General features: G+C 39.5%; 1 protein-coding gene across 2 annotated transcripts in view; it reads left to right on the top strand.

The window, feature by feature from the left end:
* Window positions 1–13,336, top strand: part of cd276 (CD276 molecule) — a 71,660-nt gene extending 58,324 nt beyond the window's left edge. For both annotated transcript variants that reach the window (XR_004658087.1, XM_034882777.1), the window contains one exon: window positions 12,461–13,336. The gene's annotated coding sequence lies outside the window, so the exon portion shown is untranslated. The remainder of the gene's footprint in view (window positions 1–12,460) is intronic.
* Window positions 13,337–16,358: the final 3,022 nt, after the last annotated feature.

Raw genomic sequence — 16,358 nt, 5'->3', positions numbered from 1 at the left:
TATATATACATATATAACACAAATATGTTTCCTTATTTGAAGGTTCACATGTTCCTTTTTGTATTTTTTCCTTTGTTGGAGACTCCTCCATTTAAAAGAGATAGAATGGAGGGTTCTCCAAGTTGGACGACCCAGAACTATCTGTCTTGATAACAGACAAACAGATTAGTAACTGGATTCTCCCTATAGGACATGTGGAGAATTGTTATCGTTATCTAGGAAAGGGTGTGACCAAACAGAGGAACCTCATTGGTAAAGTAGCAGTATTGTACATGGAATCATCAAAGAAAATATATCACATATGGTATATTTAGAATATTTTCTTCTCTGTGAGTTGGCTCCTGCTTGGCACATGAAAAGGAAGAGGTGGACCATTTTGCTGCAGTGTTAATTGACTTAGCCATGAGTGACACCTGACCAGTGAAGACCGGTCAGTTTTCCCTCTTTAAGTTGTTATTCACCCCAATTTTTCCAAACCAAAAGAAATCCAAATGTCCGTTGAAGACCAGGATACTTATACGTTGTACTCTATCCATTTATACTGTGTTTGTATCTTTGACGGAGTTTTAGGGCCCTTGGTTATGTTTTGCTGTTTCAGAATGCTGTTGGGGCATCATTCTTGTTTTAATTTTTCTTTAGTATTTTTTCAGTCTCCAGTTGTAAAAACAGCTTTCTCCTGACCATATTTGAATGTTGGGTAACTGGTTTCTCAGAGAGTGAGGAAGATGGTGTATTTTTCCTTGTTTATATTGTTAGACTGATGGTTGACTGTGTAGCAGTAGTCCGTATTTTTTAATGACCCCGTTCTAGTAGCAGGCTGAGCTGGACCAAGAGCAGCAGCATTTCAGAAAGTGATGGGAGCCTGGGTGCTGGCAGTGCCTGTGGCCTTTGGGAAGAGGAATGGGACACTCCCACTGGCTCCATATTCACTCAACCATGCCCAGCCTGTGTCAGACACTATATACCTCCCTGCACCCAGCACATTGACCTCTATAGGCCAGGAAAGCCCAAAACCTTGGGGCTATTTTGGGAAAGCTTCCGTGGTGTAAACAACAAAGGACAGGAGTTGGAAGGTCAGAGGATAGTTTTGTGTTCAAAGCTTTTTCTTTTTGAAGAGAAAAATAGTTTTCTCTTTTTCTGAGACATACATGTTTTGATGTTGGATGCTGACATTTTTAGAGACATTTTAGAGGCACTCCATCAATTTTGTTTTGATAGATAATGTTGAAGTGTTTTGTCACTATGGCACTGGTGCGATAACAGCATGTTGTAGCTGATTTGTGTTTTGTCAGGAAAGGGGAGATGAAAATGAGAAATGTTGCTATTGGTGAATATTTCCTGCTGTTTAGGACCATTTAAAATGTATTTCACTAACAAGGGAAACCTGTCCTAAAATTTCCCACTGAAGCTTACTTAGGAGCAGTACAGATTTATTGTACTTGTATTTGGAGGCCGTGTGTATGTACTATTGCAAAGGAGGCTGAGAAAAATAAAGTACACAATACTGCTCTTTTGCACACCACTGTCTCATAGACCACTGTCTATGAGTAACATTTACTTCTATCTCACATTAGCGTACAGTATGGACCTAAACTGTATCTGTTCTTCACCGCTCCTCTAACTCTTACATTAATAACCAGCATTTTTGGTTGTGTGAATACTTTTTATTACAAGGTTGGACAGTTACAGCTTGTTTTTATTAGACCCTTACTGGTCATTGCCATAAAGCAGCAGCATGCAGAGTGAGTAGAAGATGATGGAAAGTGCAGAAAGTAATTTCCTGTAACTAGCCAAAATAAAGTCTGGCTAGTAGGAGTCAAAGAGAGGACATTTGTCATTACTGTAGTATCCACCGACCTTCAGCGGGACTGTTATTGCTAGGTAATATCCTGCAAGCCCCTCGACCTCTCTGCTGCTGAATCATCCTGGATCAATTATTCTAATATTTGTGTGGCAGTTTTTCCATCGATTAATGCATTTATGCAGAGTGCAGCATATCTTATTTAATAAAGCAAGGCTCTGCATTTAATTAAGTAGTTTCAGAGTGAGGCGGCACTATGTTTTCATAAACCTTTGCCTTATCAATACGTGTTCCTTCGTGACTTATGTTTATCCACTCAAACTTTTATTGTTTCATTACTGGCAGATAACATAGTAAATGGCTAACTGCAGCACATTCAATATTTCGTAGATTGTTGCCATCGTTAGTGGTTTAGACTTGCAGTCGTTAGTGGTTTAGACTCGCATTGTGCTATTATAAATACTACGTACTGATCATCATGGCAGCTATGTGGTTCTGGAAACTTAAATATTAGTAGAAGTAGTTGTGTTCAGTGAATCCAGTTCTACCAAGAACAGAATTCTGTAAGCCGGAGAGTTGCAGATATCCTTTAATGAATGTCTTGATTTTATACTCATCCCCTTTATGTATGTAGGGAGACGGTTGGTCATACTAATTCCCCCTCCTCTTAAATATAACACTGCAGAGTTAACTTCCTGCAGGCCAACACCACTGTCATAAATTGTTGTAGGACATACTCCAGTCTACAGCAATCAGCCAAAGCTAATGTGATGCTTCGGAAGACTTGGTGAATCAGCTGGTTATTTTGCAAAGTTATCTTTTTAGTCTGAAGTTCACTCTTTGCAATTGCCAGTGGAAGGATACTACTCATTGAGAGTTGCATAACCACAGTGTCTGAACATTGCTGGTTCCAGCAACATTTCAATAAAAATGCTGAATAGCACTATTGTTGTTCTTTGGCCACTGGAGTTATGACCTTTGTTCATAAACTGCAATGATTGTTAAAATTCTTTTTTGTTTTCTCTATGTGTAGTAAAGGTTCAATTCAGCTGGTATTGTGCAGAACCTTTGTCTGGACAGAGATGGCTGCAAATGAGAAGAGAATAAATATTCAAAGGCAGACATGATAAGAATAAAGAGAAGTCAGTAAAATGAGGAGCAGCATGGACAATCCCGGTCATCTACCTGACGACTTTCGATGAATTCCAATGAGAGAGATTCCATTTTTAAAGATAGGCCCTATAGGTGCAATTAGTGCTACATAATGACCCTTTACAAGCTTCTTCAGCAGAGTTGTGAAATATTGATTTAATTTGCCCTTATATATTCCCTTAAACGCTGAAGAATATATCTTGTTATAGTCATTTGCAGAAATAGCTCAGGGTTTACTATGTCATGGTTTTATAAGTACAGACTGCATCTAAGGGAGTCCTTTCTCAAAGGATGGGGACAAGATAAAAGGGGAAATTTGAAAGGAAAAAACTGGTTTATATGTATTTTAAAAGCCGGGTGCAGCTAGGTATTCAAGATGGGATGTGAGCTCAATGATGATTTTTTTTTTTAGTTGGTACGAAAAAGAGAGACAGACTAGAAGGGACAGAGGGGGGCTCCTCCAGTTCCTCTCTGCTTTATGTGGCAGGTGACGCCCTGCAGACATTGATGATGTCAGACAGGACACTTACGTTGGACTCTCTCCAGGGAGGTGTCTTGAAGTAGAGTCTGACTCGCTATTCCAGTATCTCTGATCTCTGCATTATTTATGTTTTTGTCTCAGCCATTTATCAGCATTTTTATACCTCGCAGCCTCATTCTACAGTACATCTCCTGTAATGGAATAGGCTGCAGCAATGATAGCCTCTGAGGGAAGCCAATAACCGAATATAGTAGCTCATATTGATATCAGAAAACTGTGGAATGGACAAGTGTGCTGCGGAGCAGTGTCTGCATACTGTTTAGGACCTTGGCAAACATCCATTCACATCAAAATAGTGCGTTGAAAAATAAAATATAACGAGCAAAATGCTGTGCTGACTCTACTTTCTTACCTTTATATTAATTTTTACAACATGAAACTGATAATATGTGAGCTGTGCTCGGAGCAGCACAGCAACTGAATCTCTGATCAATGACAACTAATGAACACAGCAGGAGTTCTGCTCTGTTTGCCTCTCGACAGAGAGCTGCCTTCTCCAGAGAGCTCTTTTTTCTGCTGTTTATGCCAGAAAAGCACAGGAGCCTTCATTGACACCAACTGCCTCTGGGCTCAATTAACTACCATAGATTACTCATAATGCAGATGAGAGACTGTGTACAAGATCAGCAGTGTGGTGATGTTTAAAAACACACAAATGGTGCATGCAAGGAAACAGACACCTGGGACACTGTGAGTCTGAGATATGTTATCAATGTATAGTTAGTAAAACCTGCTCCAAAAAAGGGCCATAACAAGCAAAATAATGTACTCTATCTTTAATAAAAGTGATTATGCCAAGAATGAAAACAGACATTATTTGCATGCACAAACATCTATTCCTTGAGGCTATTTTATAAGGCTCTATGAACCAAAGTACATCAGAGTGTGCAATGAAAACTGCTACATATATCCTGTCAAGCCAATCGTTAGTTTCCCTACCCTAGTGGGCAGGGGGTGGCAGTAGCTCAGTCCGTAGGGAGTTAGGTTGAGAACCGGATGGGCGCTGGTTCAAGTCCACGTATGGACCAAAGTATGGTGGTGGACTGGTAGCTGGAGGTGCCGGTTCCCCTCCTGGGCACTGCCAAGGTGCTCTTGAGCAAGGCACTGGGCCCTCAACTGCTCTGGGTGCCTTGCCATGGGTAGCCCCCTTACTCTGACATCTCTCCTTTTAGTGCACGTATAGTTACTATGCATGTGTTTAATTCAGACCTGTGTGTAATAAGTGTAAATTGTAATTTACACCCCTGGTGGGACTAATAAAGGATACATTATTATTTATTTCCTCAAATTCAAGCTGCTGTTTTTGGCAAGATGAGAAGTCTTTCTCTAAAACCCCAGAATTTTTTCACTTTCGAAATGTTCCGAAACTGCCCGGCATAAAGTTTTTAAACCTAAATTAGTCTTGACACAAGTAGTTTTTACATGGACCCCAGCCTATTGTTGTTACAAAGGAAAGCTATCAAACAGAATCTGTTCAGCACCAGAGAATTTACAGATGGCACAAACCTAAATAATGAACAGCCCCCCACTGTTTTGGAAGATGCTACATGTTGATTATTGAATCGCGAGATTACTTTCATGTGTCGCTTTCTGAAGTGTGCACACATTACCATGAGACTGTAGGCAAAGTAGCACGTGCTCAGGTGAAGGGCAGTAGATGGGCACTGTAGAAGTAGAGTAACTAATGAGATAAGAAGAACCATGATCATACATGAAGAGCAAGCCATTCAAAATCAAGTACACAGAAATGATGCTGTTGAATTGCACTTGATGGAACTGACTTTAGGATGTGGAAGGTGTACATCAGATATGATTGTGTCACATGCAGCTAATTAGTGGTGCTAAACTACTAAACTGAATATTCAACCTGTCAGTCAGTAAGGAATTATAATTTCACTCTCATTTACTCTGGTTGGGCATTATTTCAAATGTGTAGAGACAAAGTAGGGTATGGCCTTATTAAATAAAATGGGTACCAAATTATTTTTTACACATTATAAATCATCATATTCCATGTTATTTAAAAATAAATAAAATATATACTGTATATACCTACTATCATTAAAAATTGTAAATATTCATCCACAATGGTTTGTGGGTGTGGTGTCACAGCAAAATGCAGCATTGACCTCTTTGCATACCCATGAAGGGCTAAAGTGTGCAATTAAATTGGTCTGAATGTAAACTTATCAACACGTCACAGTCTTTCAGCCATTGCTTAGCTCTGCTCAGTTCAGCTTAGAGGGTGACAGTCACCTTCATGCTGCATCAAGGGAACAGCTCAGGTGGAAGACGGACACTTGGCATGTCATCCTGTGTGACTCTTAATATCCATTCAGATTTACATACTGAGAATATAAGTGGTTTAGGGTAAATGATTGAGTTGCCTCTTGAGGTGGCCGGCATCCCAGTGTGAGTGCAAGATATATGTGACGCTTTCTTTTCCACTCCTTCTACCCTTCTCCTGGTACTGAGTCACCTCGCCTTTAGGGCTTACCACAGGAGTCTCTTCAAATGATACTTTAGACTGAAGTGGAGAATCAAGATTAATGCACTTTCACGGCCCACCCAGGCTCCAGGGGAAAAAGTCTTATAATTAGCACCAGGGGGGCCGCAGGCTGCTTTTGGAGAGAGGTCGAAGGTGAGGTTCCTCGACCATAGAAGATGAGCTGATAAAGGTGTGAGATTTTTAGAGCACGATGTATGCTGCTGCTTTGGAATAATTGTGGAGTGGTAACAGAATGACCGGCTGGACACCTTACTCTGGCTTACTGTTATGGGGACAAAGTGGAGAGGCAAGAGCTGCTGCATCATTCATAGTGATCATTAATATGTACGTTGTGACCTATGTGGATTATCACTGAGGCTAACGACTGTACTTTTGTCCCCCCAGCCTGCTCCATCAGAGATTCCCATGCCTTTTTGCATCACTGTTTAGTGTTAAATGAGACACATCACAGTGTGTTAATTTACCGACCTCCTGACCCAACAGGCGTCTTTCTTACTGATTTTACTGACTTTTTATCGTCTATCGTCAAACTGGAGAAGGCCTTAATTATTGGAGGCTATAATATCATGCAAATTGATGATTCTAAAAGTGACACATCTGCTGATCTCCTTTCTCTTTTAATTTTTACTCAGCATGTTACTAGACCCACACACATTAAGGACCACACCCTGGACCTCGTCTTCTCTCTTGGTCTAGATAGAGCAAATGCATGTGTGGAAGATGTTCTTGTGAGTGACCATAGCAGTGTGTTCTTTGACATTAACTTTCCTCTAGATCCGCCGTCCCTGAGAATCAGGGCCCAAAGGCGCATTATTAATCATGATGCTGCCGAGAGGTTCTCTGCCCTGTTCCATCCATGTTCTCTGATTGGATGCACTGATGCAGATGTGTTTATCCAGTCTTTTAATAGTCAGTGTTTAACAATTTTTGATGAAGTAGCACCAGTTAAATCAAGCATTATCTCCCATAAAAAAAATCCTTGTCATTGGATTGATAAAGCAATCCAGAGTTTTTGGAGGAATTGTAGAAAAATTGAATGTCTTTGGAAATCTTCTGAACTTGAGGTTCATAGGCTTCACCTTAAATAACTAAGGGTTACTCTAAATCGGATGCTGAGAAAGGCAAGAACCTGCTTCTTTTCTCAGTGTATGTCCTCAAATAAGCACAATCACAGAATCTAATTTGAAACCATTAATGCATTAGTGCCTCCTTCTGGCGCTCAAGCTACTGTGTCATCTAAATCGGATTGTAATGAATTTCTCCACTTCTTTGTAAATAAGATCAGCGATGTTAGGGCAAACATCTCACCATTACTTTCTTTGAATTCTGCCTGTGACTTCTCTCCCGCTTCTTCTTTGTCCACTTTTAAACCTGTGACATTACATGACATCACCTTTCTGCTACATAGTTTTGACTCCAGCGGCCCCTTCATTGATGAGATGCTTAGTACTTCACTTTTAACTTGTGTCATTCCTAGTTTTTTTTAAACATGCTGGTTTTAAGCCTGTACTTAAAAAGCCCGTTTTGGGTCCACTACAACCTAAGAACTACAATTTCCCAACTTCCATTCATGTCAAAAATAAAAAAAATAAAAGTTGTAGCAGAGCAACTTACCCTTTTCCTAGAAAATCACAAGTTGTTTGACAAATTCCAGTCTGGTTTCCGTAAAAAGCATTCAACGGAAACTGCACTACTGAAAGTCTCTAGTGATATTACGATGTCTGGTGACTCTAAGGAATCAATCTTTGAAACTGCAGAGTAGTAGTGTGGGGTACCTCAGGGTTCTGTCTTGGGACCTATTCTGTTCCTCTTGTTCATACTTCTAGGAGAAGATAATTAGTCATGTTAGTGACGTATCTTATCATCTGTATGCGGATGATGTCCAACTGCACTGCTCGTTTAAGGATACCGAGTTCTCTAAACTGTCATCTTTAATCAACTGTTTGACTAGTATCAAACAGTGGTTATGTGACAACCTTTTGCTTCTGAACTCAGATAAAACAGAAACACTAATTATCACCCCTGAAATTCAAATCCCTCACATAAAGCACAACATTGGTGACTTAGGCCTGTCTGTCCAGCTAAGCCTGAGGAGCTTAGGTGCTGCTTTTGATTCAGCTATGTCCTTGGAGCTCCACTGTAAACACTTAGTTAGGAACTGTTTCTTCCAACTGAGGAATATTTCCAAATTAAGAACACTTGTAATTAAGGGGGAGTTGGAGATGATCATTCATGCTTTCATTTCTTTAGCATGGATAACTGCAACAGCCTTTTTACCTGTTTGAGTAAGAAGGAGATTTACCGTCTCCAGGCTGTTCATAACTGCTGCAAGGCTTTTAACTTACATTAACAAAAGAGCACACATCACACCTGTTTTAACAGCACTTCCCTGGTTACCAGTCCAGTATAGAATTTAATTTAAAATCCTGGTCCTTACTTTTATAACCCTGCACGGTCAAGTTCCTCCATACATCTCTGACTTGATACAGCTTCATTCTCCCAACAGTAGTGTGAGGTCATAAGGTCAGAGGCTTTTAGTGGTTCCCTGCACTCAGAGGGGATCGATCATTCCAAGCAGTGGCTCCGAGGCTGTGGAATGTCTTGCCTCCCTCTCTACGTTGCGTGAATTCTGTTGAATCTTTTAAAAAAGCAATTGAAGACTCTGCTATTCAAGCAGGCTTTTAGTTAGTCGAGGGTTTCTTATGGTAGTTTGTTATGTGTTCTATTTGTATTTAAATGTGCTTGTATTTTAATTTGTTGTAATGTATTCGTTTTTATTGTGTAGCACTTTGTGATTTTTATCTGTGAAAGGTGCTATACAAATAAACTTTACTTACTTACTTGCTTAAATGTATCTCTTAGGAAATTTACCGGTCTAAAGAAATGTGTAGCATTTAAAAGAGAAGTGTGACATTTTAAAACAAATAGACTCATTCCTTTTTTTGACAATAGTTGGATGAAAAGATTGATACCACTCATGCCCATAATAATATAAAGCTCCAGCCAGCAGCTGGTTAGCTTAGTTTAGCTCTGTTCAACATTACAGAAATCCACCTCTCAGCAATGTCCTCATCTAACTTTTGGCCAGAAAGTAGATTTTCCAGTATATATATACAGTATTCCTTTGATAATCCCACTTTAGAAGACATTAAATGAAAATAAACAATATTAAAAGCCTTTTTTTCTCTGATACTTTACTATTTGTCCTCATACACTATCCCTAGCATTTTACCAGCATTTAACCAATCAGATTTTAGACAGCAGCAGTGATGGTGTTTTTACTTATTGCTTTATTACTTTTATTATTGTTAATGTTTTAACTTATGATCGGACATTTCTAAAGTCACTAATGATTTTTGTAGCTGACTTTAAAACTTGTTTCAAAAAGAGGGGGCTGGTAGAAGAGAGACACAATGCAATACTTAACTTTATTATATTTTTGGAAGCATACACCACACAGTTTACTTGAATGCTACTTTAATGCATGGTTAATATTAATAATAACATTATAACCTTATATCTCTTCCCACGCTGATGATACCAGCCACTGTTTAGATATACTGTTTATCCCACCCCCCACCATTTGTGTTTTTCAGTCCCGACAGGATTCTATTTTCATTTCAGCTCTCCACTGTATATCGGGGCATGTAAGGCATTTGTTGATAGGTAAATGCATCCATAAAAAGCCAATCTTTATACCATCTACGAGTAGTATAATTATCCATTCCTGCACAGAGAAATTGTATGGTGTGTTTGATTGTCCTGTGATGATCTTTAAGTATCACAGAGGTTTAGCCGCTTCCTCATTATCCTGAATACTTCTCCAAGGTTATTCCCAAACATTTACTTTCATAGTCTCATTCCTGCTGTTTTTCTTTGATAGTAACTTTGACTGTTGTTGTTTTTGTTTATGTCAAAAAGCAGCAGGCCTGCTGTTTTCAAGTGTGATGTTCCACAAGTATACAGTATACAATAAAAATAAATTTAAAAAAAGTGAAGTTACCGACATGGAGAATGAAATATGGCACTTGCATTTCAATGTAAATGAGGAAAGTAATGGACACAGTGTGGATAAACAACGGTTCATTAGATTGAATCCACTGTGCCGCTGTATCTTTCATGTGAACAATCTCCTATTGCCCAAGGAAATTAGTGTGCAATCTTGTGTACCTGCTGTAAATGAATCTGTCCATCAGTTTGTGTCTCAGGTGTTAGAGCGCAGGAATGGTTCTGCCCTGCTACAGCTGCTTTGGGTTCTCAGACAGAGAGAAGCTGTTTGTTAAACACTAAAGTTGGACTTTACTATTTGAATGCCTGTGTTACCAATCCCAGAAAAAAAATCTTTTCAGGTATGGTTGTTCTGTTGCTTTTTCAAGATTTGAAATTACTGTGCTGCAGATGTTCATCCAGAGTCTCGGTGAAGATCCTTCATCTCATCTCTGACCTCAACAGCTAGCATGACTCCTCTGTAAAGCGTAACTTCCGTTTCTTTCAACCCTATTTTCCTATGTTTTTGTGTCCAAGTGACTGATCCAGTATTAAGCAAGGTTGCTTCAGTCAGCAGTGGCAAAACAAGCTACAATGTAAGTTAATAGGGTCATTGTCCAGCTTGTATTTACTGTCACAAACATGCTCGTTATGCCAATGACAGGCTCAGATTTATATTCTACGTTTCTACATTATGGAAAAGATCCCTTCAGAGTTAAAACCTCTTTGTTGTGATGGTTGGAAAAGTGTAAAGACAACTCAGAACGAGTTTTCATAGTATTAATTTGTTTCTGGCAACGTTGAACAAAGTGTATTTTAACGATGCTAAAATTACAGTTCATTTACATGGAATCTGGTGGGTTTAGTGAACGCAATTTTGCGGATATTCCTGTTTAAAAATGTTGTTTTTCTGTTTAAAAACGTTGTTGTTGTTGTTTACTTTTTAATAGAAAGGTCAGCCTCCTAAGAAATCCTTTCCATAATGTTGTCAGACACTTAGAATATTAATCTGAGTTTTTCATTGGCAAAACGAGCACTATTGTTATGATAAATACAAGCTGGACTATGGCCCTATTACCTTACATTGTAGCTTGTTCTGCCACAGTGTCGACTGCAGCGACCTTGCTTAATACTGGACCAATGTCAAAGATTGTTTTTCCCTTCAGTCACTTAGACACAAAAACATAGGAAACGTTAAAAATGAATGGGAAATAAACGGGAAAAATGGTAGTTACCTTTTAAAATACAGATCCTTAGATCTCACCATTATTATGTAGGTTGGGTTTGAATATGATGAGAAAATGCATGCGTGAAATTTGTGTTGTGTTTATTTGGGTGATGGATAAGTTCCCTTCTGACAGGGAGCAAATGGAAGCCGGTCTTTCAAATGCGGCTCTGCTCCGTAAAACCGTTATTTGTCAGCAAGCTTTGCTATTTGCAAAGACTCCTTTCATTTAGAATGACAGACTTTATTACTGTTTTAGTTTTTGCTTTTAACATTTTGAAGCTGTGAGCAATGCCCTTAGGGTTTTATTTAGGATTTATCCACTTCACGCCAGGCTGTCAAGTGTAAAATATAATAAAGGTATGATAATGAGCATCAATTAGGAGTTTGAAAAAGCTCACTAACAGAGCTATTTTTGTATTTCCCGTGATTGATGAAACATTAGGATAGACTCACTAAGTGCTTCAAACATGAGTATGTGCGTAGAGTTATAACTATTCACGTTTACAGAATATCTAAATCAGAAGTAGACTCATGCAGAGCAACTAGGGTCTGAAGAGGACACAGAGCATGAGCAGAATCTCCAATGCACTGATTATTAGCTCATCTCATTTATGTTGGATTTCTCACCAGGAAACACAAATTAAAAGATCAGACCTGATGGGCAAGACCACTGATTTCATTTAGAAGTCCAGTTGAATGCGGATATAGCTGACTGACTTGAATAATGTATCTAAAAGCCGAACCTCCAAGCATATAGCCAACTATATTGCTTTTAAAAGCTTCAAGTAGGAGAGCTTCATGTGTGACATAATTAAATTCCACCCAAGTTAATTCAAACTGTTTAATGATGCAGGGAGAACAATTTATTTCGCTGTGCCAGCGGTGGGGTGGTCCGCAGGGGCTACGAGTGAGGAGAGGCATTAGAAGTTTAGAAAGACACTTGTGATACAGAGGAGAGGATGTGTAGGTGGAGAGAGACTTGAAGGTTATACTGACTTGATTGTTGATTTTGTCCTTTATTTTACTACTATTTATAAAGATAATGGAAATGATAATAATGATAATAGAAATGATGATTAGTAAATCTGCATGTGAGACCAAATTTGCTTGCTTTAGTTATTGGGTAAGCTGTTGGTTCCTGTGACCCTCCTGCAGTGTTTCATTATTTTTTGAAGCTAATAACCTTTCCCACGGTGAGCAGTGTTGACATTATACGTATTGTGTTTTTGTGTCTTTTCCCAGGAGTCAAGGCCAGACGGCGGGTAGAAGATGAGTCAGGGGGGTAATCCCACTCCACCTATCCATCAACCTGGAGACTATTTCCAGCATCCCCTACAGAATGTCAAAGCCTCGCTGAGCAGAAGATGAGTCCATCATCTTCTTTCTACGACTTTCCCTCGAGTTTTCATCAAAACACATAAACACATCATGTGCCATTATTTTTCTATTGCCCTCCCTTCCGTTTCTGTCAGTGGAGGGCTGGGGCGGTGGGTGAACACAATTGAGTGAGTTGTTCTATGCAAAAGAGAAGCTCTGTTTGAAAAGTACAGGATGTGACAGGATACTTTCTCTGTTGCTGAAATCACTCTGTATGGGTTGTGATGGGGCATGTGCCAGAGATCTCCTGTCTAATAAGAAGTGAGACACTTAAAGAGATGACCCTGCCTTAGTTGCCATCACTGTCTCTCTGCCAGGGAGGGAGCTTGGCTCTCCCATTACTCCTGCACTTGCTAATTAGCGTCTGTCGCTGAAGTAACTTGTACCTGTCAGTATGCGCCGCTCTCCTATATTCAGTAACTTGAGGGAATTGAAATTGAATGCCAGCTAAGCTCCGACAAACTGCAAATGGTGCATGGGATACACCCTGATTTTCTCACTGACCTGACAGCCTTATATGTAAGAACTTGCTTTTAATGAACGCAGAGTACACTCATCTAGTTTCTACTGCTGGTGTGGGATGTTTTATCTCTCCCAGACTAGGGGCTGTACTGATTATTTTATTTCATTTCCTTAGGTACTTGAGCTAGTCGCCGTGCCATATGTTCATGTATGAATGCCAAAGCCATTTGTGTCAGATCGCCCAGTGCCTATTTACATTAAAGAGACATGGTGAAACTGCCTGGTCATTGGTAATTATTGGTCCCATTCCCGGGGCCACTTTGGGCTCGTTCAGGCAGAGCAAGGTCGAGTTTATTACAGACATTTCTTCACCCACAGGATTAGCCTTGTTGCTCAAATTCATCCTTCCACTTTTCCATTAGTTGATTTATCTGCCGACTAGACTATTCTACATAATGAGTAAAACATGAATTATAGTCAGAGCAGTACAAATATTTCATTTACATGCAGATCAACACTGAAATGTTGAATTGTTCCCAGTTAGACACAGTCCTGTTTTAGGGCTAATCCCTCTCTGTTTGCAGATGCTCATTCATCCTGAACATTTTTCTTGTTTTGAATAATGGATTTTGTCTGTGATTGTTTGTTGCTGTCATACACGAAATAGCTACCTTGCATCAAGTCTGACTTGTATAAGTAGTGCAGAAATATCTCCCCCAACAGCCATGCACAGGAGCACTCGCACATACTGTGTCCTCTTCCTAAGCTGGATGAGACTGTTGATCAAACCCCAGGCTGTGCCCAAATGCACAGATCTCTCTGTACAGTAGCCCTTGACCTTGCTGTGTGTCCTCATGGCCCAGACACCCGCCTGAAATTAAATTACAGATTAGTGGCTCCAGGCCCAAAGAAGGGTTTATTTGGTTGGCCCCTCTCTGAGAAACGTTCATTCTCTCATTCAGGCACTGGAAAAAATGTCGTGGGATTTAAGGAAGGAACTGCCAGTCTTTTAGACGTTCTCTTCTGACTGGGAGCGCTGGAACCAGCGGTTCCCTAAAACTGAACTGTCTGCAAAGTCTTCTAAATCTTACATTGCAGGTAAGAAGGTACCTGGGTTAGTGGAAATTTGGGATTTGGGAGATGTGAAAAATTGGTTCTTGGAAGAAAAATCAAATAAAAGATTAAAAAAAGTCAAACTGAAGAAACTTTGATGAAACAGCAGCTCTCTGATGAATGCACACCTTGGGAATTAAAAAATTATAAGAGACATAAGAAGCAAATGCCAAGCCCTCATTCATTTTGAAGTCTGTCAAGCCTTTCCCAAGCCTTAATTCCAAATTTCATTCACTTCAAACATTCAAATACAAGTGAACATCAGGAAGCAATCAAAAGAGGAAACATCATGGATATGTGGTTACTGTAGAAAAGACAAATTTAAAAAAAAACTGTGTTAAAGTTGCTAAGTTTAACTAATAACTTAAAGGATAGGTAAAGGATAGGAAAATGCCCACTTGATTTGGAAAATACCCACTTGACTGAACGGTGGTTTAGCAATTAGCACTGATTCTCTCACAGCAAGAACATACTGCTGAGTAACCTGGGCAGGGCTGAGGCTTCATATTCCTGTAGCTTCAGCTGAACTTTAGTTTCGCCCAGTGCTTAGTGTAATTGTGCTGGGGCTTGATCATTTCATCATTTCATTTCATTCATTCATTCATTTTCATTTCATTGCCACAAAGGACAGATGACAGCAGTTGATACCTATTTAAATGCACATATTGGCATTTGACTGTGTTTTAAGACAGATTTGACTCTTCTAAATTAGAAACACTTTGTAGTCAAATGCGCTTGCTACAACTTGAGGGGTAGTGAGTGCAGACAGCAAATTCAAAGTTGACAATGTAACTATTAAAAGCTTCAGTCTAAATGTGTTCAAATACATAGCAGCATGCATCACAAGTCTGCTATCAGTTGAATTCACCTGCCAACTACAGTTCTTCACTTAACTTACTTCACATGTGTAATTGATTGCACTTAATGTCACCTCTTACAGGCTCGGGCACAAGAGGATAAACGTTTAAGATGCTAATGTAACATCTTTATTTATCTATCAAAATAAAACTCTTGGCAGGGTTTCGAGTTGCCCCATGCACAGCCAAGCCTTAAACTTACATTTCCCAGATTAAGGAATTCAAACTCCCACCTAAAGGAGGTAATGGGTTGGTGTGGTGTTTGCATGTAAAATTAAAATGCTTACTGAAAGCAAAAGGTTGGCATGAGTGCATACAAAGTTAAACAAGAAACTAACAGAGGCAAACAACTATAGATGTGTCCCTGGAAGCACAAATTGAGGCAACAGTATGTGTGTATGTCACATTGGCAAAAAAAAGTCAGGGATCTAAACTTGTGCGTCTCCATGAAAGTATGGAGACAGGAGCTGAAAGGGAAACAACTTGAGTTCCTTGTAAGGTTTGATCAGTTTAAACTACCACACACACACACACACACACACACACACACACAGAACACTTACGCACAATTCACATACTGAATTGCTGCATGTTATAGGGAACACATCTAATTGCTTTTTGTGACCCCAAAAAAAAGTGACGAAGTAAGAAACTTCCCTTAAAGAAAGTGAGGCAGCTATACTATCAATGCAGATGCGATAAAACAATAACTTGGAGGGAGAACACCGGTTCTCTCATTTTTCAGAAAGTTCGCCACACTTCACCGTGCTCATGTAACCTGACTCAGTGGTCCAATCACACTTTGTATTTTTATTGCCACTTCTGCTACTCTGCATTTGACTTGATTTGAACATGAGGTCCCAGTAAAGTAGTCACTGAAAATGGGGCCAGTGCACTTCTTAAATTTTAGTACACAGTAAATGCTTAGTGTGCTCTGAAGTAAATATATTCCTTTATCCCCCTCTTTCTTTAGCAGATACTTCAACGTAAGAATGTACAATTCTTACATCCTTTCCCTTCTACATGAATCATTTATTTCCCCTGTATTAAAAGTTACCTGAGTCAAATAGAGAGGAGGCAGCTGGTAGCTAGTGGCCCATAGTTGTGTTTGGGATAGGACACCTGATATCAGTGGCTCTCAGTCCAAGTACTCTGCATCCAGAGCTCTGTCGGTTTCATTCTAGCAGTCTAATCAGGAACTGATTCACACCAGGGGCCGCAAGTGAATGCAATTAAGTAGACGGTAGTAAAGAAATCCAGGAACAGGATTGAAGACCACTGTGTAAATTGGTTTATTCATGCAATCGTGGGATACTCTATTACAAGTTATC

The sequence above is a fragment of the Etheostoma cragini genome, chromosome 1 (assembly GCF_013103735.1).
Source record: "Etheostoma cragini isolate CJK2018 chromosome 1, CSU_Ecrag_1.0, whole genome shotgun sequence".
NCBI lineage: Eukaryota > Metazoa > Chordata > Actinopteri > Perciformes > Percidae > Etheostoma > Etheostoma cragini.
The sequence above is the reverse complement of the archived record's forward strand: the minus strand, read 5'-3'. Positions and strand labels throughout refer to the sequence as shown.